The 22732-nt window shown below is 51.9% G+C and overlaps 1 protein-coding gene across 1 annotated transcript in view; it reads right to left on the bottom strand.

The window, feature by feature from the left end:
- USP4 (ubiquitin specific peptidase 4) overlaps positions 1-22732 on the bottom strand; it is an 824148-nt gene that overhangs the window by 280183 nt on the left and 521233 nt on the right. The window lies entirely within an intron of this gene.

Genomic DNA, 22732 nt, shown 5'->3' with positions numbered 1-22732 from the left:
TGTCTGTAAGGATCAAGACAGCTTTGCGTACCAGCAAGAGTTGAAAAGACTTTAGTGCTAGAAAGATTGCCAGTAACTCCAGGTGATTTATGTGGAGTTGTGTCTGTTGATGGGTCCATATACCCTGTACGGTTTGGTTTTGGAGATTAGCTCCCCAGCCGGAGAGCGATGAGTCTGTGGTGAGCACTATCTGTGGAACCCAGCCAATGAACGGCCGCCCCTTGGATAGGTTTTGTGTGTTCCACCACTGCAGAGAGTGATGAGTGCGGCTGTCCACCAACACTAGATCTGTTAAGTGACCTTGAGCTTGGTTCCACTGAGGTGCTAAACATTCTTGTAAGGGACGCATTTGAAGTCTTGCATAAGAAACGATGAGGATGCAAGAGGCCATCATCCATATTAGCTGCATGAACACTCTAGCTGGAAGTGAGTGTTGAGGTTAAAATCTTGATACTAGACCTTGCATGCTGGCTATCCTGACTGCATTGGGGTATGCAAGGGCTTTTGAGGTATCTATTGTGGGACCTAGATACTGAATGAGTGGGACCGTCGAAAGTGTGACTTGGGTAGGTTTATTGTGAATCCCAAGTTGTGGAGCAGCTGGATTGTTCTGTGTGTATTGTGTACACAGTGTGTGTGTGACGTGGCTTTTATGAGTCAGTCGTCGAGATAAGGAAACACGTGAATGTGTTGTCTGCGCAAATGAGCTGCGACTACTGCGAGACATTTTGTGAAGACTCTGGGTGCTGTAGTCACCCCGAATGGGAGGACTTAGAATTGATATTGCTGTCCGTCCACAACAAACCGAAGATATTTTCTGTGAGCGGGGTGAGTGGGAATATGAAAGTTGGCGTCCTTGAGATCTAGAGTGTCAAGGAAATCGCCCTGTTGGAGCAGTGGGAGAACTTGTTGGAGAGTGATCATGTGTAAGTAGTCTGACTGTATGTAGAGATTTAACAGTCGGAGGTCTAGTATTGGTCAGAGAGTACCGTCCTTCTATGGGGCTAGAAAGTAAAGGAAGTAAACCCTTGTTCCTTGATGAGGTAAGGGAACTGGTTCTATTGCGTGTTTTTGTAATAAAGAGAGAATCTCTTGTTTTAACAGTGTCAGATGTTCTGTGGACATTGGATGTTGTTTGGGGGGTGAGTTCCAGGTAGTAAACATACTGGATAATTTGTCTTACCCACTTGTCTGTGGTGATGGAATTCCAGGTAGGAACTGACAGTCTTCCCCCGACTGGAGTGGAATGTTCGGGGGAAGTGGAGGGAAGTCACTGTTTTGTAGTAGGAGAGATGCAGAAATTATTACTGCGGCCTCTGCCCTTGTTGTTGTTGCCTCTATAACCTCCTCTGAAATAACCTCTGCTAGGGGAGGTTTGAGGAGTGTTTTTGTAGGAGGATGAGGTGTTGTCCGTCCCAATAGTTTTAAAGGCGCCCCTATAAAAGGAGTCACAAAAAGAACCTCTAGTATTTGTTGCCTCTAGGGCTCCCATGGACTTCATTTTTTCCAAAGCTGTGTCTACAGTGGGTCCAAATAAGTGTTCTTGGTCAAAGGGTTTATTAAGAATTGTGGACTGCACATCCTGTTTAAACCTAGATATAAGTAGCCATGCGTGTCTGCGTAGAAAAACACTTGTGTTAACTGTAGGAGAGTAGGGTCTGCAATCCTATGGTCACCCCAGATTTTTGCTTTTTGCTTCACTGGTTTACGACTTTCCCTGGCTGTGAGCCTGCTAATCAGACCCACAGCCTAGCTGTTCTCTCTCTAAATTGACATCCAAGTACCTTAGGTGCATTTACCAATTGGTATTGGGTCACTCTTGTAAGTTCTTGTACAGTGTACCATAGGTACCCAGGGCATAAGTGAACCCAAGGCCTACCAGGGGCTGCAGCATGTATTATGCCACCCCTGGGTGGCCCTCCAAATCTGACACAACTGGCTGATCAATCAGCTCGGGCAAGGTGGTGTAATCACCCTTTGCTTTAGATATAGTATACCTATATCTAAACCTAAAATGGACACATATACTCCTATAAGTCACGCCTATGGCAGGCCTTAACAATCCTGGAGGCAGAGTGCTTGGAATTATGTGAGATAGTGCTCTGGCATGAGCTGAGCCTGTTTACAGCTTTCGGAACCAAGTCCTTGAGCTGCTTCCATGATAACGCTATACCATATACTCTTAAGTGCATTATAATTCTCGCGGTTATTGCTAACTTTGGCATAGCATTATCAAAACATGTCGAGTAAGGTGTCATACGAATTGGAATACTACCCCCTCGCCAATTCTGGTGACGGGGGAAGCATTCCACCCTTCTAGAAGGACACAACATGTATGTGACTGTGAACCCGGTTAAAGTTAACCCGAGCCTCAGTATCACAAAATATATGCTGCCACCACAGACACAAGTCTGACCTCCTGCTGCTGGGAGTCCTTCCAGCGAGGGAGGCTTGGACAAAGGGTTTCCTGCCTTGGGAGGTGCTAGCACCACCCCAGACAGGATTTTATGTATTGGGTAGGACAGGGCTGAAAGGAATGAGACATGCCTGGGGCACACAAGGTGTCCCTGTGCATACACCAGTCTAAACCAGTTCCTGGGGCTCTCCAGCCCCAGCTCTGGCGCAAGACCGGACAAAGGATAGGGGGTGTAACCACCCCCCTTCCTGGTCCCACCCATAGGAGGGACCTAGTGATAGTACAGCCCCCTTTAGCAGGATAAAGGTAGGAGCTGGTCCCATTCCGAGTTAGATTAATCCTGAACTGAAAATCTACAAGAAACTCTGGACTTCGACTTTCTGAACAGAAGACTGAAGAAATCTCCCTTGTGGGCAAGGAGTGTCCACCCTGCACAAGCAGGCACCATCAGCGTCCAGCGGCTTCCCTTTGTCGTCTTCCCTCGAGGGTCCAGACTTCAGAGCCCGACGAGACCAAGATTCCCAGACCTCTCCGACCTCTACCTAAATCTGCAGCACAGCCGAGATCCATGGGTGCTACGAGACACGTGGGACCGGCCATCTTGAAAGAAGCAGCACTTCGCTCCAGCACGGCTTCTGAGGTAACCTCGTCCAAGTGCTTTGGGGACTGAGAAGCCCCGATCCCGAGCAGCTCCTGCACAGAAGACCAGCCCTCCAGCATCCACGAGATCTGCGTGGGGCCCTTCTGCCGGTTTGCTGCTCGACGCGTTGTCTGGTCACTTGCCGGCTGGCTAGTGACCTCCTAGACGACTAACCTTGAAATCCAATCTGCTGGTCTGGTTGCTCCAGACTGGCCCTTGCTTCCCTGCAAAGGAGAAGCACCCCGGACCCTCCTGGTCCACTCCAGATGCAGTTTCCACTCACCGCGTGGGTTGCCTTTGCCAAGGCCTGTTGACTCCAAATCCGGATCCGACACCGCCGACAGCGAGAGCCTGCGTGGGACAGCTCGTGCCTCCATCCTGGTCATCGAAGACACTACCTGGTCCACGTGGCTGCAGAGACAAGCGTCCACTCTTCACCTGATCGCGACGACATCTGGTTCCACTCCTGGTTCCACGCCAGTCACTGGCTAGTGACTTTGAACATTGTCCCCTCTGCTTTCAGGTTCTCCTCTTCACTGATCCACCCTTGGATCACACCGGAAATCTTCCTCCAGATCGCCTGCAGCATCTTTTCTTCCAGGCTCCTTAGACTTCAACGCCGGAACCCGACACAACTTCGCACCTATGCACCCGCAGCCTGTGGGTTAGGTGACAAGAGCATTTCGGTGCTCAAGGGTAGATTGACTCTCCTAGTGTCCAGTTCCACAGTCGTTTTAGTCCTACATAATCAGGATTGTCCGTACTCACCTTTTACTTGAACTGTACTGCCCATAGACACTGTTACGCATCTCGCGTGTGAGTTCAATCTCTGCACGCGCGTTCCGTGGGCCTCCTATTACTTACCTAGAGTTAGGGTAGTGTGGTCCCAGCGATCCTACAGCCTCTGGACAGCTCCATTCCTTCTATCAACTTTCACATTCCACTTACTTAGTATATGGTTTGTTGTGCCCTAGGGCAACATTGTAACTGTGCAACTTATTATTTTTCATAAGAGATTGTCATGTGCTTAGCCCTCTGATCTCAAAGAGTTCAGAGGTGTATGTTAGTTAATAAATATATTGTTTGTTTTCATAACAACCTGTGTGGTGTCCTTTCACTTGGTATTCAAGGGGTTATATGTGGTAAAACAGCTGGCTTCACATGCCAAAAGAGTTTAGCCTAAGACTGCTTTGTCCATGCTACCATTAGGATAGCTGGTCTATAAGGTTGACTTACAACCAATCACCATAAGGGTTGTTTGGACTGATACAAGGTGATCACTAGAACTAGTGAGCATCATATATCAGGCCAACTTCTCACATTAACTGCACGAGATGCTGTGTCGGCTGCATCAAGAGCACACTTTATAGAAGTGTTTGTAATTCATTTTCCCTCTTGTATGAGGTCATTAGCCTTAGCCCTATACTGATCAGGAAGATGTTGTATGAGCTTTTCAAGCTCAATGTAATGAGCCCTATCTTACCTGGCTAGATAAGCTTGGGTATTGGCAATGTGTCAGTGATTCATTGCTTGTGAGGCAATGCGTTTGTCAGATGCGTCTAGTAATTTAGACTCCTTATCTGGAGGTGGGGTATCTCTTGATATTTGAGAATTTGCTAGTTCACGTGCATTTGACACAACCAAGGAATTAAGAGAGCTTTGCTTTAATATAAGCTGGATTGTTGGGCACTGGTTTATATTTTTTCTCGAACCTGGGGTTGAGAACTCTAGCCCTGACAGGATTTTTAAAACCGTCAAGTGCATGTTTGATGATACCTTTTAACATAGGTAGAATGCTTGTTGATTTTTGTGACTGTGTGCAAGTCCCTAACAAAAACTCTGCCTCCAGTGGGTTGGAGTGTAATTCTACCCCATGATATTGTGCAGCTCTATTAATGAGCTGTGCAAAACCTATGTTGTCGTCTGGGGGGATGGCCTAGATGGGTAGGAGTCTGGATTGGGGAGATCTGGGACATCTGGTGGATTATCATAATCCTCCTAAGGATCAGATGGTGGGAGAGTAGTGTCATCATCATTATTCTCTTGGTTCCAATTTGCTCTTTTTCAGCTCTGAAGATTTGTGGTCTGGTTGTGGCTCCGAGGGTTTATCCTGATGGAGTTTCAGTGCCAAATGCTTTTGTTACGGTACCGGGGATGGTAGTTCGGTACCAATGCATGGCTGGCTCGGTCCAGAGTCGCCTGAAGGCTTGTCTTTGGACTTCGGAGCCGAGTCAGAGGGGGGCTTTTGAAGTTTTGTCAAAGTGTCGACCTGAGCCGGAAGGCGAAGGCGTTACCGGAGCCTTATGTTTTTGATAAGGGTTAAGGGTTTTGATGTCTGTACTCACAGTTGGTTGACCTGGAGTAACCGTCTGATCTACGTCCTCTGATTCGTCGGCCTCGGAGACTCTGATGTCTTCATTGTCCAGTTCTTGTTCATCTGGAGCATCGGAGCCTGCATTGAGGATGCCGTCCGACACCGAGGTACTGGATCGAGACATTACGTGACGTCGAGTCCGGCAATCACGTATGATTTTCTTCGATAGAAATAAAGCGCAGACTGGGCAATCTTTGTCCTTGTGTTCTGGAGAGAGACAAAGGTTACAGACCTCGTTGAGATCATTGTGTGGGAATTTGGCACCACACAGGGGCCATTTTTTGAATGGAGTTCCTTCCATTAGCTGAAGGGCCTGATGGCACGGATAGGCCCAATGGCCCGCGTCAACGACCGGAATAGAAGGAGTTGAGATTTTTGTTGGATGCACGTCAAGGAGCACAATCGAAAAACAATACTGTAGAGCGGTGAAGGATTGCGCGTCTAATACCACACCGGCCCCCATCTGTTTACATCCGAACTCGATGGCGGAAAAAAAACAATCTGAAGATGGAGTCGATGCCCATGCGCACTATCATAAGGCGGAGTCACCTATCTCGTGCCTACAAAGACTTCTTCCACAGAAACAAAGTGCAAACATCCGAGCTCAACACCAGATGGCAATCTATGCTAAAGTATACAAATTACCGCTCATATGCCTCAAACAGCTATATTAACTGGATGTTGATTTAGAGCTCCTGGATGTTAATTTAGACGCTCTCACCTTATTATTTCTCAGGAAAATCCTTTTTAGGTTTCGCCTGGGGCACGGAGCTTTAGCTTCGCCCCCAGGAGAAATCTTTAGTTTTCAGTATGGGGGACTTGAATCCGCCCTCTGTTCCATTGGCTAGCTCCATAAATGGAGGCTAGCCATTGAACAGAGATCTGTCCGTCATTCACGGACCAGATTTGTGGGCGTTCCTGCATTTTTTTCCCTCTCCACCCTTTTTGCATCGTCATTGGGTGGTGGGCGGAGTTTCGTTTTTTTTTGTGTGTGTTTGTTTTCCTCATTTAATGCCGACCACGGCCGCCGGAAGAAGTCCAGGTGAGTGCGTTCCTCCCCCCCCCCCTCCCGCTGTCCATGCGCCGTTCCCGCCCCCCCTCCCGTGTGTCACTTTTACACTTTGTACGTCGACCGCCAAAACACAAGAGAACAGCTATAGAATAGCTTGTGTTCTCATTACCGTCGCATTTTACGTACTCTGCTTATACAGGACATACTGTTACAGTTAGGTAATCTGCACTAATTGTATTGCGGTCGCATTTATACAGTGTTTATTAGCCCCGGCGAGAAGTTGTCCGTACGTGATAACTTTGCATAAACCGGAAGCTGACTGTGCCGGTAAAAGGTTCCAGCACGGATGTCTCCTCCAAGCCACTCGCATAAAAGTAAGCCGCTGCTCCTTCGAGTCCGGAAGCCGGGGCTGTGCTCACACTCTCCGGGGCGGCTGAATGAAATGCCTGCCTTCCTCTTGTCGTTTCCTACCAGGGGAGTGTGCAGGGTGGGTCCGGCAGGGGTAGTGACAGCCGCCTTCATCTGTAAAGCAACCTTGTTAAAACAAATTTTGTTGTGTGTAAATGAAGCTCTTATTTCCTCGTGGTGTCATATTGTGTTTGTTTTCTTTGTTGAGATGTTTGCTGTGAGTTAACCCACTCTGTGCCCTTGGCTACATGCCACATTGTAGTCCCGCTTCTGTATTTATGTATAGGCTATCCCGATTTTTAGTTTTCAAAATCTGGCCCCTGTTACTGAGACTCGGAGAAGCACAACATTTCTGCGTGCTTCGACGCAGCCAAACACAATGGAAGGCTTCCCCGGTGAACCCTGGAGATGGCTGCAGCGTTCTGCGCATGCTCAAGTGATTCCACTTGCGGGCAGGTCGACTCAAGAGCTCTCTGAACAAGCCCAGCGCCTCTCCTGAAAGGCCTCAGGCCCTTCCTGGTGCGCAAAGGCGGCTCCAGTGCCTTCACGGGGCCATAAAAACCACAGCCGTCAGCACTGTTGAACCGCCCTTCAGTGCAGACGAAAGGCCGGTATAATAATATAGTCGGATATGTCTGCCTCAGCTTGCTCAGCTGGGCCTGGTGAAAGGAGCATCTGTCTGTGTGCTGTGGAGGGTATCCCCCACCCCTCACCCACCCCACCCCACACACTCTCCCGGGGAAGCTGTATCACGGGTGATCTCTGCAGATAAAACCGGGGAGGAGGTGTTGGCGGGGAGTGCTGGAGCCGGCTCGGATTTATGAGAGGAGACAGACACCCGACCGTGTCTTCATCTGCACTACGTCAGTTATTACCACACAGCTGGGCCGCTACGGTGCAGAAGGCCCCCGTCCCGCTCTCCTCTGTGAAACTGTAACAGTATGGTTGTTACAAAAATCTGAATAGCGGTCTGCAGCCGCTAGAATGGCCTTGCAGCGCTGTTCTAGTTTCGTCACCTTAACTCCCTGATCTCTAGGATAGAACGGCCCCCAGACTGTTTTCTGTTTTATTGGTCGGGCTCAACAGCAGCGTAGGCTGACTTCAAGCACTTTTTTTCGTTGTGTGACTGTTGGAGGTGTTTGCAGGGCCTGAACGGGGCACAGCAGCCCCTTCCCTTCCATTCCCTGAGACAGAGGTGCCATCAGCAGACCCGGGCTTTCCAAAACTGCCATGGCCTACAATACCTCCGCCTCCTTCCCGAAATGTCTGGGGAGAGAAATAATCGCCCTGGTCATGTGCCACATGGAGGGCGGGATATGTCCACTGTTAGGATTGAAGTATGTCTCTTTGGTAACTTCCTCTAAATTACCCGCATCCATACATGCACACTTAACAAACGGAGACATGCATATGAAGGCACTACCACTCTGCACACAGCTGCTGCATAAACTGCAATGCAGCGAGCAAAGGAAAGCACTAGTCTGTCATAGACGCAGACTTGTGAAGTATTTAAGCAGGTTCTCTCGATTTGAACACTTCCTAGGCAGTTATGTCGGTGAGGGTTCAAGGTGTGCAATGCAATAGGTCGCACATTTGCAAAAGTTTAAGCTATTGCCATTGTAAATAACAATACCATTTATTTATCTGTTTTCAAAACCAACACAACAAACATTTTGTCATTTACAATGCCAATAGCTCTAACTTTTGCAAAGGCGAGACCGTTGCATTGCAAATGCTTATTTTAAAACTTAATTTCGTGACTACATTGGTTGTTGCAAACAGATGTTTTAAAAGTTGCAGTAATTCAATTTCCTTGCTCGAAGAAACCCTCCTACATATAATAGCTGCTTTGATTTCAGGATTGCATATACATCTATGTATTTTCTATCAATTGCAGAAGCATACTGATGTATGATAACTAACTTTTTTCGCTTTTTATGTAGTCTGGTTAATACCCTGGAAGATGTAGAGTGAGATCCTTCATCTTATTCTTTTTCGTCTATTTTTTTTTTTAATCATTACACATGTATGAATACACAAGAGTGCATGAGAATAATTGCTGGTAGTTTTTAAAGCATTTCTCAAATCATAGCAGAATCAGGGTGTTTCCTAACATATGTCGATGACCGGGTGCTCTTCTTGGTATTAACACGAATAATCATTTCATGCCTATTTGGGTTATAGCTCAAATGCTTTTGTAGTTCTCCTATCGAGGGTGTCGTTAAAGGCCTACGGATGCTTCACTAAGCAGACTCAAGTTTCATCACAAAAAGAAACCTATAATTCTCTGCTTTTCGAAGCTCGCTAGAGGAATGATACAATACACTGGAGATGGACCATTATGCATAGGTAACCACAGATTAAGAAAGGGAGTGCGTACATCTGCATTACAGCTCAATTAGCTGCTGAACAACTGGCGAAAAAAAGCCCCCGTTACTGGAATCATTCTCAACCGAGAAAAACTAAAACTTTCCGAGCATTTTTAAAGCAACAAGTCCAGCCTTGGCAATCTGGTGTGATGGTTAACTTGTATTTCTCTGTTGCAAGCATATTCCACGAAAATAAGAAGCAGAAAAAAACAAAAAGCTTGCTACTCCGTAAACATGGTGGCAAGATGCATGCAATAAAATGAAAAAAAATAATAAAACCGTGCGAGTGCTTCGTAGCAGGCATACTTACCTACAGGTTTTTAGTTTTAATGCACATCACCGGAAAATTCTTTGAATTGATGCATAGCAAAAGTACAATTGACTTCGAATTACAGAAACATGAAGGAAATGGAAAAAAAACATAATTGGCTAAGTATCCATCCTGAATCAGAAGTGTACTTATTAGGCGGCTGTGTACATGTACCCATGCTTGCACTCACAGTGCAAGAGGGACCGTGGTGGAAATGGGCAGACCCATTGCCACTTGCTATATGCTGTTGGAAATGCAAACAGAATATGAAACAAATTTGAAACAAGCTGGCACAGCCCCTGTAAAAGTGCAGCAATTATGCTAGGAAGAGCTGTCATAGTTAGTTTAAAAGTACAGCAGATTTTCCATTAATGGTCCTAAGCACGAACAACTTTTCTATCACATTAATGAAGTTCTACTTTACTGCTGAGTGCAGAGACAGTGAGTGCAGAGACAGGGAGTGCAGAGACAGGGAGTGCAGAGACAGGGAGTGCAGAGACAGGGAGTGCAGAGACAGGGAGTGCAGAGACAGGGAGTGCAGAGACAGGGAGTGCAGAGACAGGGAGTGCAGAGACAGGGAGTGCAGAGACAGGGAGTGCAGAGACAGGGAGTGCAGAGACAGGGAGTGCAGAGACAGGGAGTGCAGAGACAGTGAGTGCAGAGACAGTGAGTGCAGAGACAGTGAGTGCAGAGACAGTGAGTGCAGAGACAGTGAGTGCAGAGACAATGAGTGCAGAGACAATGAGTGCAGACTGACAGTGAGTGCAGACTGACAGTGAGTGCAGAGACAATGAGTGCAGACTGACAGTGAGTGCAGACTGACAGTGAGTGCAGACTGACAGTGAGTGCAGACTGACAGTGAGTGCAGACTGACAGTGAGTGCAGACTGACAGTGAGTGCAGAGTGACAATGAGTGCAGAGTGACAATGAGTGCAGAGTGACAGTGAGTGCAGAGTGACAGTGAGTGCAGAGTGACAGTGAGTGCAGAGTGAGTGCAGAGTGAGTGCAGAGTGAGTGCAGAGTGAGTGCAGAGTGAGTGCAGAGTGAGTGCAGAGTGAGTGCAGAGTGACAGCGAGTGCAGACTGAGTGCAGAGACAGTGAGTGCAGAGACAGTGAGTGCAGAGACAGTGAGTGCAGAGACAGTGAGTGCAGAGACAATGAGTGCAGACTGACAGTGAGTGCAGAGACAATGAGTGCAGAGACAATGAGTGCAGAGACAATGAGTGCAGACTGACAGTGAGTGCAGACTGACAGTGAGTGCAGAGTGACAATGAGTGCAGAGTGACAATGAGTGCAGAGTGAGTGCAGAGTGACAGTGAGTGCAGAGTGACAGTGAGTGCAGACTGAGTGCAGAGTGAGTGCAGAGACAGTGAGTGCAGAGTGACAGTGAGTGCAGACTGAGTGCAGAGTGACAGAGTGCAGACTGAGTGCAGAGTGACAGTGAGTGCAGACTGAGTGCAGAGTGACAGTGAGTGCACTGGCCGCTTTGTAGAAGGCCGAGATAACATTTTTGTTCTGCTGGCATAATCTGACATACTTTTTATAAACTCATGTTTCACCTTTCATGAAATTTCCGAAGTTATGCAATTACGCCACATTGCTCAATATGCCCCTTGATTTTACCTAAAATTTGTAGTAAGGGCCCTAGATGAATATTTATCCCTTGGTATAATGTATACTTTGAGTTTCTTACCCCAAACATAGACCTTTATAGTAGAAGACATGGCATAATTTAGGTGCCTTATTTATAGGTTTTGGTGCATTGATGCATTGATGTTATTGCGTTTATGTATAATTTTTAGAGTTCAGAAATCGAACTAGTGTTTTAATAATGCCAATATAGATTTTTTTTTAGTAAGTGTGCAGCATGATTCTGTTTTAGTTTTCCTATTATTATTTGCATGCAACAAATTATTTAGGAGTTTGCTGAGCATAATTGTGTTTTGGCCCTGCACGACGTTCACTCTTGCCTTTTTTTAAGCTTTCTGAAGCTATTGGCATTGTAAATGACAATGGCATTTATTTATTTATTTTCAAAACAAACACAGATAAAAATGTTGTCATTTACAATGCCAATAGCTCAAACTTTTCAAAAGGCGAAACCATTGCATTGTAAATGCTTGTTTTAAATGGAGTCTAAGGAAGACAAATATTTTTGAGAGAAAGAAGACCTCACAATTTTAGTAGTTCTTCAATCTGAAACAGTAATGAATTATCTGGGGGCTCCTGATAATATTTAACCCTTTCGATGCTGATGACGAGCTCAGCTCGTCATCACCCACGGGTGTCGTGTGCTGATGACGAGCTGAGCTCGTCATGGTGCCACTAAAATGGCATTTTTCAGCAGAGGGGGGGGGGAAAACGCCCAGCAGCCATGTGGTTAATACAATAGTTCATTTTAATTCAAATTAAAGCACAAGTTACTACTTGTGTAACGATATATCTGTAAGAGACATTAGTTAGTGATAGATTCCTTACCTTAGAATATCCCCAGGCGTCAGACTGGATCCGGAATTTTTTTGCGTAGCAGTACCCTTGCACGTCGGTAGGCGTCGTCTGCAGCTCCGCGTCAGTCGTCGGCGCCGTGATGACATCGGAGTACTTAGACGCCGCCTCCGCGTGCTGACGTCAGTTCTTAGACACAGCTTTTCAGCACCAAAAACGCAGAGCCATGTCAAAAACCAACACTGGTGCCATTGAAACTAGGGCCCTGAAAGGGGATGACCTTAACCGTTTGCAGAACGGGAAGGATGGGAGGGTCGGTAAGGAATCTATCACTAACTAATGTCTCTTACAGATATATCGTTACACAAGTAGTAACTTGTGCATCTGAAAGAGACAGGTTAGTGATAGATTCCTTACCTTAGAATAGATACCCCAGCAATACCAACCCTGGTGGTGGGTCTGCGAACCAATAATCACACCAGAAAGTCCTGGAGGACGGAAGAGCCAAAGAAGCCATCCCTCCGGACTTGGCTGTCCAGGCAGTAGTGTCTTGCGAACGTGTGCAGCGAGGCCCACGTAGCTGCCTGACAAATGTCCTGCAAGGGGACTCCTCGGTCCAGGGCAGTAGTAGTCGCCGTGGCTCGAGTGGAATGGGCCCTCAGCCCAACAGGAGGTTCCTTTTTAGCCAAAGAGTAGCACGCTTGGATGCACAACACGATCCACCAAGAGGTGGTCCGTTTGTGCACCGACCGTCCTTTCTTAGCGCCCACGTAACCAACAAAGAGTTGTTCATCCACCCGGAACTGGCGTGTGCGATCCAGATAGTATGAGAGCGCACGTTTTGGGTCCATACGGTGGAGCCTCTCTTACTCTTTCGAGGGATGCAGAGGCGGAAAGAAGGTGGGCAAGGTGATGGACTACCCGATGTGGAAGGTTGTGACTACCTTGGGCAGGAAAGAGGGTTTTGTCCACAACACAACCTTGTCCGGATGGACAGAAAGGAAAGGAGGTTTAGAGGATAGAGCCTGGAGCTTACTCACTCTCCTGGCAGAGGTGATGGCAACCAGGAAAGCAGTCTTCAGAGTAAGAAGATGGATAGGACAGTTGTGAAGTGGCTCAAAGGGAGCAGATATCAGAAAAGTAAGAACCAGGTTCAAGTCCCACTGAGGCATCACAAAGGGAACAGGTGGAAACTTATGTGTGATGCCCTTCAGAAAACGATTTACAATAGGGGACTTGAACAAGGATGGTTGATCAGGCAGCCTTAGGAAGGATGAAAGGGCAGAAAGGTAGCCCTTGATAGTGCCCAGAGCAGAGCCCTGCTGGGCAAGAGAAAGAAGGAAGAGAAGAACCTCAGAAAGAGGGGCAGAGAGAGGATCCACAGCCTTTGCTGTGCACCATGCCACAAATCTGTTCCACCTGCAGGCGTATACAGACTTTGTGGAGGGACGCCTGGCTGCCAGAATGATATTACAGACTTCAAAAGGCAAGTCAAATGGCCTCAACTGTCTCCGCTCAATCTCCAAGCATGGAGGTGGAGACTGGACAGGTTCGGGTGGAGGACCGTCCCCTGTTGCTGTGACAGAAGGTCCTCCTGAAGAGGCAGACGAACCGGGGGATCGACTGACATACTGAGTAGCTCGGAAACCAGTACCTTTGTGCCCAGTCCGGAGCCACAAGGATGACTTGGGCCCGGTAGCGTTTGATTTTCATCAACACTCTGGGCAGAAGTGGTATAGGCGGAAAGGCGTACAACAGTCCGCAACTCCACTCGCGACGAAAAGTGTCTCCGAGCGAGTGCCGCCTTGGAAATTCCAACGCGCATAACTGATGACATTGCGCGTTCTCTTCTGTGGTGAATAGATCTAACCAAGGCTCTCCCCAATGCTGAAAGAGGCCTTGCGCCACGTCAGAGTTCAGACGCCATTCATGATCCATCATACACCGACGGCTGAGTTCAGACGCCCTGGCTTTCATAGAACCTGCCGCCAGGTATTGAACCACCAGGGTCACGCCCTGATGTTCCAGCCATTGCCAGAGGCGCAGAGCCTCCTGGCATAGGGTTCACGACCCCACCCCTCCCTGTTTGTTGCAGTACCACATGGTGGTGGTGTTGTCCGTGAACACCTGCACTAAACTCCCTCGGACAGAGGGGAAGAATGCCTTCAGTGCAAGACGAATCGCCCGCAGCTACAAAAGGTTGATATGGAGCAGGGACTCCGCCAGAGACCAGAGGCCTCTGATCTCCGCTTCTCCTATGTGGCTTCCCCAGCCCTGGAGGGACGCGTCCGTCACAACTATGTGCTCCGGTTGGGGAAGGGAGAGGGATCTGCCGCTGACCCAATTGCGGTCCGTGAGCCACCACTGCAGCTGTCTAGCAGTGCCCTCTGAGATTAGGACATGGTCGGACAGGTTGCCTTGATGCTGGGCCCACTGAAACTTCAGGTCCCAATGCAGAGCCCGTATCCGCAAACGGGCGTGATGCACCAGAAGGATGCAGGAAGCCATCAGCCTCAGAAGCTGCAGCGTCAACCTGACCGACACTCAGGATAAAGGCTGAAAGATCGGAATCAGAGCCTGAATATCCCATACCCGCTGCTCAGGGGGATAAACCCGAAACCGCGCCGAGTCGAGAACCGCTCCGATGAAGCGGAGCTTCTGAGAGGGACACAGGTGTGACTTCGGCACGTTGATGGAGAACCCCAGCAGGTGCAGGAGATCCGCCGTCGTCTGGAGGTGGCTGACAACTGTCTGGGGCGAGCCCGCCTTCAACAACCAGTCGTCGAGGTAGGGGAAGACTGAAACGCCTAACCTGCGCAGATGAGCTGCGACCACCGCCATCACTTTCGTGAACACCCGTGGGGCGCTGGTAAGGCCGAAGGAGAGCACGGTAAACTGAAAGTGCTCGTGGCCTACCGTGAACTGCAGGTAGCGCCGGTGGGCCGGCAGGACGGGGATGTGGAAATAAGCGTCCTGCAAGTCCAACGCTACCATCCAGTCTCCTGGGTCCAGGGCAGCGAAGACCTGAGCCAATGTCAGCATTTTGAACTTCTCCTTCCGTAGGAAGCCGTTGACGTTCCGCAGGTCCAAGATAGGGCGTAGGCCCCCTTTGCCCTTCTTGGGTATCAGAAAGTAGTGGGAGTAGCAACCCCACCCTACTTCTGGCCCAGGAACGCGCTCAATGGCACCCTTGGCCAAGAGGGCCGCAACTTCCTCCTGCAGAAGCCGCAGATGATACCCCCCGATACGCGGTGGTATTGCGGTGGCATGGCAGGAGGGGTCGTCTCGAAGGGGAGGGAGTAGCCCCTTCGGACGAATTGCAGCACCCACCTGTCCGATGTGACAGTGCGCCAGTGGGAGTGGTGATGACGAACCCTGCCCCCCACTGGCGTCACATGGGCCTGAAAGCACGGACTAGGAGGGTTTTGAGGCGGATGCTGCGGGGGAAGGTGTGGACTGGTCTCGCCGTTGTCCCCGACCGCCTCCAAGGCGATTTCCACGGCCACCACCCCGTTGGATGTTAGTCTGCTGTGCCTGGCTGGCAGCAAGTGTGGGGGCGCCCCTTCCTTGGCCACGAAAGGAGCGAAAGGCACCCGTTTGCTGGCGCGGGGCAGAGAGGCCCAAGGGCTTGGCCGTAGCCATGGAGTCCTTAAAGCGCTCAAGTGCATGGTCTGCCTTGTCGCCAAACAGGCGACAGCCATCAAACGGCATGTCCGTGAAGGTATTCTGGACATCGGCCGAAAAGTTGGCGGACCTCAACCAGGCGTGGCAACGAATCGCCACCGTCTTTGCCATTGCTCTGCCCATTGAGTCGGTGGTATCCAGCCCCCACCGGATGAAGAAACATGGCGCATCTTGACCCTCCGCAAGGGCTTGGGCGAGTTTAGCCTTGACCTCCGCCGGGCATTGTGGCAGCACGTCCGCGTGCCACAGGGAGTGGGTGTAACGGCCCAAGAGGCATGCGATGTTGGAAGACCGCAGTCCCAAACTAAGGGAGGAGAATATTTTCTTTCCATAATTCTCATACCTCTTGGATTCCCGATCAGGCGGAGCCGACGGGAATGTGGTATGGGAATTAGAGGCCTGGATGACCAGGCTCTCGGGGGTGGGGTGGGTGGACATTAAACAAGGGTCGCCCGGGGCCGGGCCGTGGCGTCTGGCCACGTTCCTATCTACAGGCTGGCCTGTAGCGGGCCGGGACCAAGTGCCCAAAAGAACGTCTGTCAAGGCCTCATTAAACGGCAGCATGTTGAGCTTGACTGTGGTTTAAGGACCTCAGGGAGGAGGTTAGTCCTCACGGCCGCGACAGGGAGCTCAAGGCCCAAGGCCTTGGCTGCCCGCGTCAACACCACACTGAAGGTTGCCTCCTCCTCCGTAGGGGGGAGGGGGGGGGGGGGAGACAAAACCAGTGTCCGGCGAAGTGTCCAGACCACTGTCATCCCCAAGTCCACCTGTCCAGTCTTCCTGGGACTGACACTCACGTGTCAGAGGGTCCTCAGACCCCTCCCAATACTCCTCTTCACCCATCTCCTGATAATCAGGGTTGTCAAAGGACGGGGCCGGTTCACTGAAGTAAAACTCCCCAAGCGGCGTTGAAAGCGGCGCCCAGCGATGCCGGAACTGGGTCGAGGGAAGTATTGGGGACGGCGCCGCCCGAGGACGGTGACACCTGTGGAACCGGCGCCGATTAAGTCGTCAGGTCGACCGGCGACGATCCGGATCCAGAAGCGGATCCAGTGGGGCCCGAAGGTGCCGGGCCCGAAGGCGCCGGCGGGCCGAAGCACCCGACCCGCTAGGGTCCCCAGACGAGTCCGCTGGGCCCGAAGGCACCGCGGAACCCATCTGAGTAAAGAGGGACCTCATGGCCATGAGGAAACGCTCAATCTACTCCGGCGTTGCTTGCTGCCCAGGGACGGGAGGGTATGGGGCAGGTCGTGACGCCCGCAACTCTGACAGAGCCGCGTGGGCGGTGTCACCCGAACCCCTGGCCGCATCGCGCGAGCGTCGGGGGAGCGTCGGGGGAGTCGGAAGAGCGATGACTTCTCTTCGACTTCTTGTACTTACCTGGCGACGACTTCGACCCAGAGGAGTGATGTCGACTCCCGGAGCTATGATGGCTCCGCCCCAGCGACCGGTCCCTCGACCTCCGTCCGGACCGGGACCTCTCACGGCGCGGGCCGACTGCCGGAGCTCGAGCCGCTTGCGGGACCGCTCCCGCCTAGCCTTCGAGGTTAAGGCCAGACAGTCGGAGCAGGTCTTGTCGTCATGATAGACGCTGAGACAGTGGAGGCACCGATGGTAAGGGTCGGTGACCGACATCAGTCGGTCGCAGTCCCCACAAGGCTTAAAACCTAGCATCCCTATCGGCACCGATCGGAGTCGAAGACTCGAGAAATGATCAAAAAGATCTCAAAAAAGTTAGTCAAAAAGTGACTAAGGTACCACTTTTTCCGGATCTGCGCTGCTGGCGCGGAAAAAAGAAGCACCGACGTCAGCACGCAGTGGCGGCGTCTAAGTACGCCGACGACGTCATCACAGCGCCCACGACGCGACGACTGATGCGGAGCCGCAGACTACGCCTACCGACACGCAAGGGTACTGCTACGCAAAAATTTCCGGATCCAGTCTGAAGCCTGGGAATATTCTAAGGTAAGGAATCGAAATTTGCCTAGCTTACGTAACGGTAAGTTTCAATTCTATTAAGGACACGGAGGCGAGGATTATGCTATATCTTCCTTCGCTTTATTAACATAAAGAAACCACAGCAGCTCAGGAAAAGATATAATAAGAACACAAGATGCTTTAAACATAAAGCATTGACGTAATGTTCAACAAAAAATCAACAACAACTCCCAAGAGTCTCTTTGCTTATAATAATAGCCCATAGTCCTTTGTCTCTGTCCATCGTCCCTATATAACCGGACTTCCCATCATCTTCCTCCTCTTTCTTCGCGCAGATCACGCTTAAGCCTCATTGGTCCTGTTTAGCACCGTCGTTGCCTGCCAAAAAAGGAACAGCATCAGCGAGGTGGCCCAGGAAATGCGACAACAAGGCGAGGAGCACTCAGTGAACAACACAGTACCGACAACGTAAAGAAAAACGCTTTACTTACTGCCATACGGGTGGGTAGAGACACCACTGTAGTCCGGGTGGGATAATCCTCGCCTCCGTGTCCTTAATAGAATTGAAACTTACCGTTACGTAAGCTAGGCAAATTTCGATTCTATGTCAGGACCGGAGGCTTCAGATTATGCTAGTTTAAAGCTTACTTACCACCAACTGAGCCAAATCCACCACCGGCTTAAAATAAAACCTCTTGAAGGTGGAATCCGAGGACCAGTCCGCTGCTCGCATAAGGTCCTCCAGACGAGCACCCACCGAGAATGCCTTAGAGGCCATGGCCCCCCTGGCGGAGTGTGCTCCAAAGAGAGAAGTATTGATGCCCGCTTCCTGCATGACCCAACGCACCCACCGAGCAATAGTGGGGGAGGAGACAGCTTTGTGTGGCTTCCGCAGGGCAATCAACAACTGACGCTCGCCCGGAGGGGGCAGATCCAAGGTCAGGTCCTCATATGCTTTGAGGCATTGCACGACACACAACTTAGGAGTGTCAGTAAAGGCTGGATAAGAAATGGAACGCGACGACGTCTTAGTGCGTCGGCCCACCGTAAAGGTAACCCCATCCGGGGAAAAAATGCGTGCAGAAACATCCAGCGCGCGCACGTCCGAGACGCGCCTACACGAGACCAGACATAACAACATGGCTAATTTCGCCGAGAGCTCCTTAAGAGACAGATAAGAATTCGCTGGCCACGACAGGAACAGATTCAGAACCAAATTGACGTCCCAAAGGACGGAGTACCTGGGTTCTGGCGGCAGTGCGAGGCGAACCGCTCGCAGAAGCCGGCACACAAAAGGGTGTTCCCCTACCGGACGGCCATCGATGTTATCATGGCCCGCCGATATCGCCGACCGGATAGCATTGATCGTCCTATACGCTAAACCCTTGTCGGCTAAATGAGCCAGGAAATTCAGCACGGGAACAAGGCCGGCGACCATGGGATCCAAACCCCTTCGTAAACACCAACGCATCCACTTAAGCCAAGCGGATCTGTAACGCTTCGTCGTACTATCGGCCCATGCTTTGGAGAGCAAGTGCGCAGCTGACCCCGAAAGGCCCGGGAGCGTCCAGCGTCTCCTGAGAGCCTCCACGCCACGAGGCGGAGAGTGTTCTGCATGACTAGAGGGTGAGGTTCCTGATCCGGGCTCGTCAGGAGCAGAGGAAACAGGGGGAGTAGGATTGGAAAATCCCAAGAAAGTTCCAGAAGAACCGGAAACCATACTTGAGACCTCCACAGCGGTGTAACCAACACCAGGTCCGCGCCCTGGCGGCGTATTTGAGCCGCCGTTCGCATGATCATGGAGAACGGGGGAAACGCAAACGGCTGTTCCCGACTCCAATCCTGCAAGAACGCGTCCGTGGCCTCCGCCAGAGGGTCCGGCCTCCAGCTGTAGAACCGCGGCAGCTGGTGGTCGAGACGGGACGCGAAGAGGTCCACCGAGAAGGGGCCCCAAAGGGAGTGTAGCCACCGGAAGACTCCCGGATCCAGTTTCCACTGGCTGGCATCCCTGAGATGTCAAGAGTGCCAATCCGCTACCTGATTGCACTGGCCTGGCAGATACTCCGCCGTCACCGCAATGTGACGAGACAGGCAATAATCCCAGAAGTCCTTCGCTAAGTCCGCCAAGGCGCGGGACCGAGGACCCCCTAGGTGGTTCACATACCGGACCGCCGAAATATTGTCCATCCGTAGCAGGACACAGGCCTTGACCGAATCTTTGGTCCAACAGCGAACAGCGAAGGAGCCCGCTAGGAGCTCCAAACAATTGATATGCAATTGTTGTTCTTCTGACGACCAGGCGCCGCCGGTGGAAAAATCCCCGCACCGGGCGCCCCAGCCCGACCTGCTGGCGTCGGACTCTATGACCAAGTCCGGAGCCGACCCGAAGATCGCTCGCCCATTCCATGCCTCCATGTGAGACAGCCACCATGACATCTCCTCCTTCACTTCGTCCGTGAGGGGGACCCACTGATCGTAACACATCCCACGGCGCAAATGCTGCGCCTTCAGGCGCTGAAGAGCCCTGTAGTGCAGCGGGCCTGGGAAAATCGCCTGGATGGAGGACGATAGAAGACCCACCACCTTGGCGACATGGCGCAGTGACGTACGGTCCCTCGCGATCGTCTGCCGAAGCAGGTGCCGTATCTTTGCGACCTTCCGACCCGGTAGGCTCAAGACCGCCTGTACCGAGTCCACCACGAAACCTAAAAAGGTGATCTGCTGAGAGGGAACCAAAACCGACTTGGAGCCGTTGATGACGAACCCCAGTCTCTGAAGCAGGCCGACAGCTTGACCCAGCTGTCCTGCCAGCACCTCTGGGCACTGCCCCATGAGGAGGATGTCGTCTAAGTATACTAGCATACGGACCCCCTGACTTCTGAGAAACTCCACTACCGGGTGGAGGACCTTCGTGAAGCACCACGGGGCCGAAGAAAGACCGAACTGCAGGGCGGTGAATTCGAACACCTTGCCGTCCCACAGGAATTGTAGGAAACGACGATGAGGGGGGTGGATGGGAACGACCAAGTAGGCATCCTTGAGATCCAGTCGCACCATCCAATCCAGAGGGAGGAGCACGTCCCGAAGGAGGTGGATCCCCTCCATCTTGAAGTGACGGTAGACCAACCACCCATTGAACTCCTTGAGATTGATCACAGGCCTCTTGCCCCCATCTGTCTTGTCTACCAAGAAGACGTTGCTGAGGAACCCATGTGGATGGCGCGTTGATAGACGGATGGCTCCCTTGCGCAGCAAGTCTGAGACCTCCTCGTCTATCAATCGCGCGTCGGAGTCTGAAAAAACCATCGGGCGCGGGGGCCTCGCTTGAGTTGGCTGGTCGTAAAACTCTATATGGAAACCTCTCACAGTTTGCAAAACCCAAGCATCGGCAGTGAGCAACTCCCACTCCCCGTAAAAGCTTGCCAGCCGCCCCCCAATCGGAACTTGATCCAAGCAAAGTACACTTACCGGGGGCATTTCCTTGTCCGGAGTTCTTCTTGAACCCTCTGCCGTCATAGCGCTGTCCCCTCGTGGGGTAGAAGTTGGTGTAGTTGGCCGAGGTCTGGTACTGACCTCTTCCGGAGCCTTGTCCACGGTTGTTGGTCTGCTGACCACGGCCGATCGCGCGGCCCCTGCCGCGACCGGCCCCTCTAGAAAAACGCTGGTGGAACACCCTCTTGATGCTGGACTGGGCCTTGTCCAGCGACTTGAACGTATTCACGAACTTTCCCAGTTCGCGGATGAAAGGCTCACCGAAGAGGCCACCCTGGGCCACGGCACCTGCCTCCGACGAGGCCAGGTCTCCCAGCTTCGGATCCAGCTTGATAAGGAGCGAACGCCTCCTCTCCGTGGATAGGGCACAGTTGGCGTTGCCCAAAAATACGATCACCCTCTGGGCCCAGTTGGAGAGCACCTCCGGTGAAATGGCGGTGCCATTCGCTCGAGCCTCCTCCACCATATCAAGGATCTTCGTGGCGGGCCCGACCGCATCCAACAGCTTGTCCTGGCAGGCCCGCCAGGACCGGTCGATCCCCTTCCTGGGGTGCTTCATGAATTTCGCCAGGAAGGTGGCCATCTTGGGGTCCAATTCTGGTGTCATGGCCACTTTCCCTTCCAGAGTAGGCCGAGGGCATTCCCCGCGCAGGCAACCCCTCGCCTCCTTCTCCAGGGGCTTGCGCAGCCTGCCCGCGACAAACTTCGCCACCGTCTCCCCCGGGGCCCAGGCCGCGGATCGGGGGTGGACGATCTCGTCCGGGTCCAGCATGCCCGACTCGTCTCGGGGCATCTCCTTCGCTGAAGGTGTCGGGAGCCAGGAGCGGGTCGACTCCCCGTCGTCATCTGTGTCCGGAGAGTCGTAGATCGGGGAGGCGGGCGCCGTAGACACGTCGCCCGAAGTGCCAGGGTCCACTAAGGGCGCCGGAGGCACCGCCGTCGCCTTGGCCAGGAAGGCGTCACGAAGCCGCTCGAAAGCGCCCTTGTCCACGCCTTGGGCCTCCGATGAAGGTCCCTCACCACGGGGCCTCTTCGGAGCGGGTGGCAACCCGCCGGACGTCCCCGGGAGCTCGGGGGATGGAGGCACCTGCGCCGCTGCCAGCTTCGCACACTCCTCCACGATGCGGGCAGAAAGGCGGTCCTCCATGGGCCCTACCACCTCCGTCACGCAACGATAGATGGAGTTGTCCACCGCCTGATAAAACTCATCATCCTGCAGATAGGGGCAGGCCTCCTCATCGTACTCCCCTTCCATCTCGGAACCAAGGGCAAATGCGGGCACCCAAGAGGGCGGCAACCGAGAAAGTTCTCGAATGTGGGCAGGCCCAGCGGCTGCGATCACGTTTTGGGCCAGCTGACGTGGCAGGTGGGCTGCACCAACCCCCAAGCGCGCAGACCCTCCTCGCCGGGACCGGGTCTACGTACCCCTCAAGCGCGCTAGGCCACACACGGGAAAGAGGTGCACAGATCTCGCCCGAGGGCGATTCACGCGGTCAGAACCGCTATACAGACCCCAGAGGGCGTCAAAATTGGTAAAGTACAGACCCGGATCACCAGGTGTCAGAGGGGTACGCGAGGGTCGGCCCCTGCGCAAGCAGACCCCACGGCGCGGCTCCTCGCACTGCGGAGGCGCGCCGGAGGGTC

This window comes from Lissotriton vulgaris, chromosome 9, assembly GCF_964263255.1.
Source record: "Lissotriton vulgaris chromosome 9, aLisVul1.2, whole genome shotgun sequence".
Lineage (NCBI taxonomy): Eukaryota > Metazoa > Chordata > Amphibia > Caudata > Salamandridae > Lissotriton > Lissotriton vulgaris.
The sequence above is the reverse complement of the archived record's forward strand: the minus strand, read 5'-3'. Positions and strand labels throughout refer to the sequence as shown.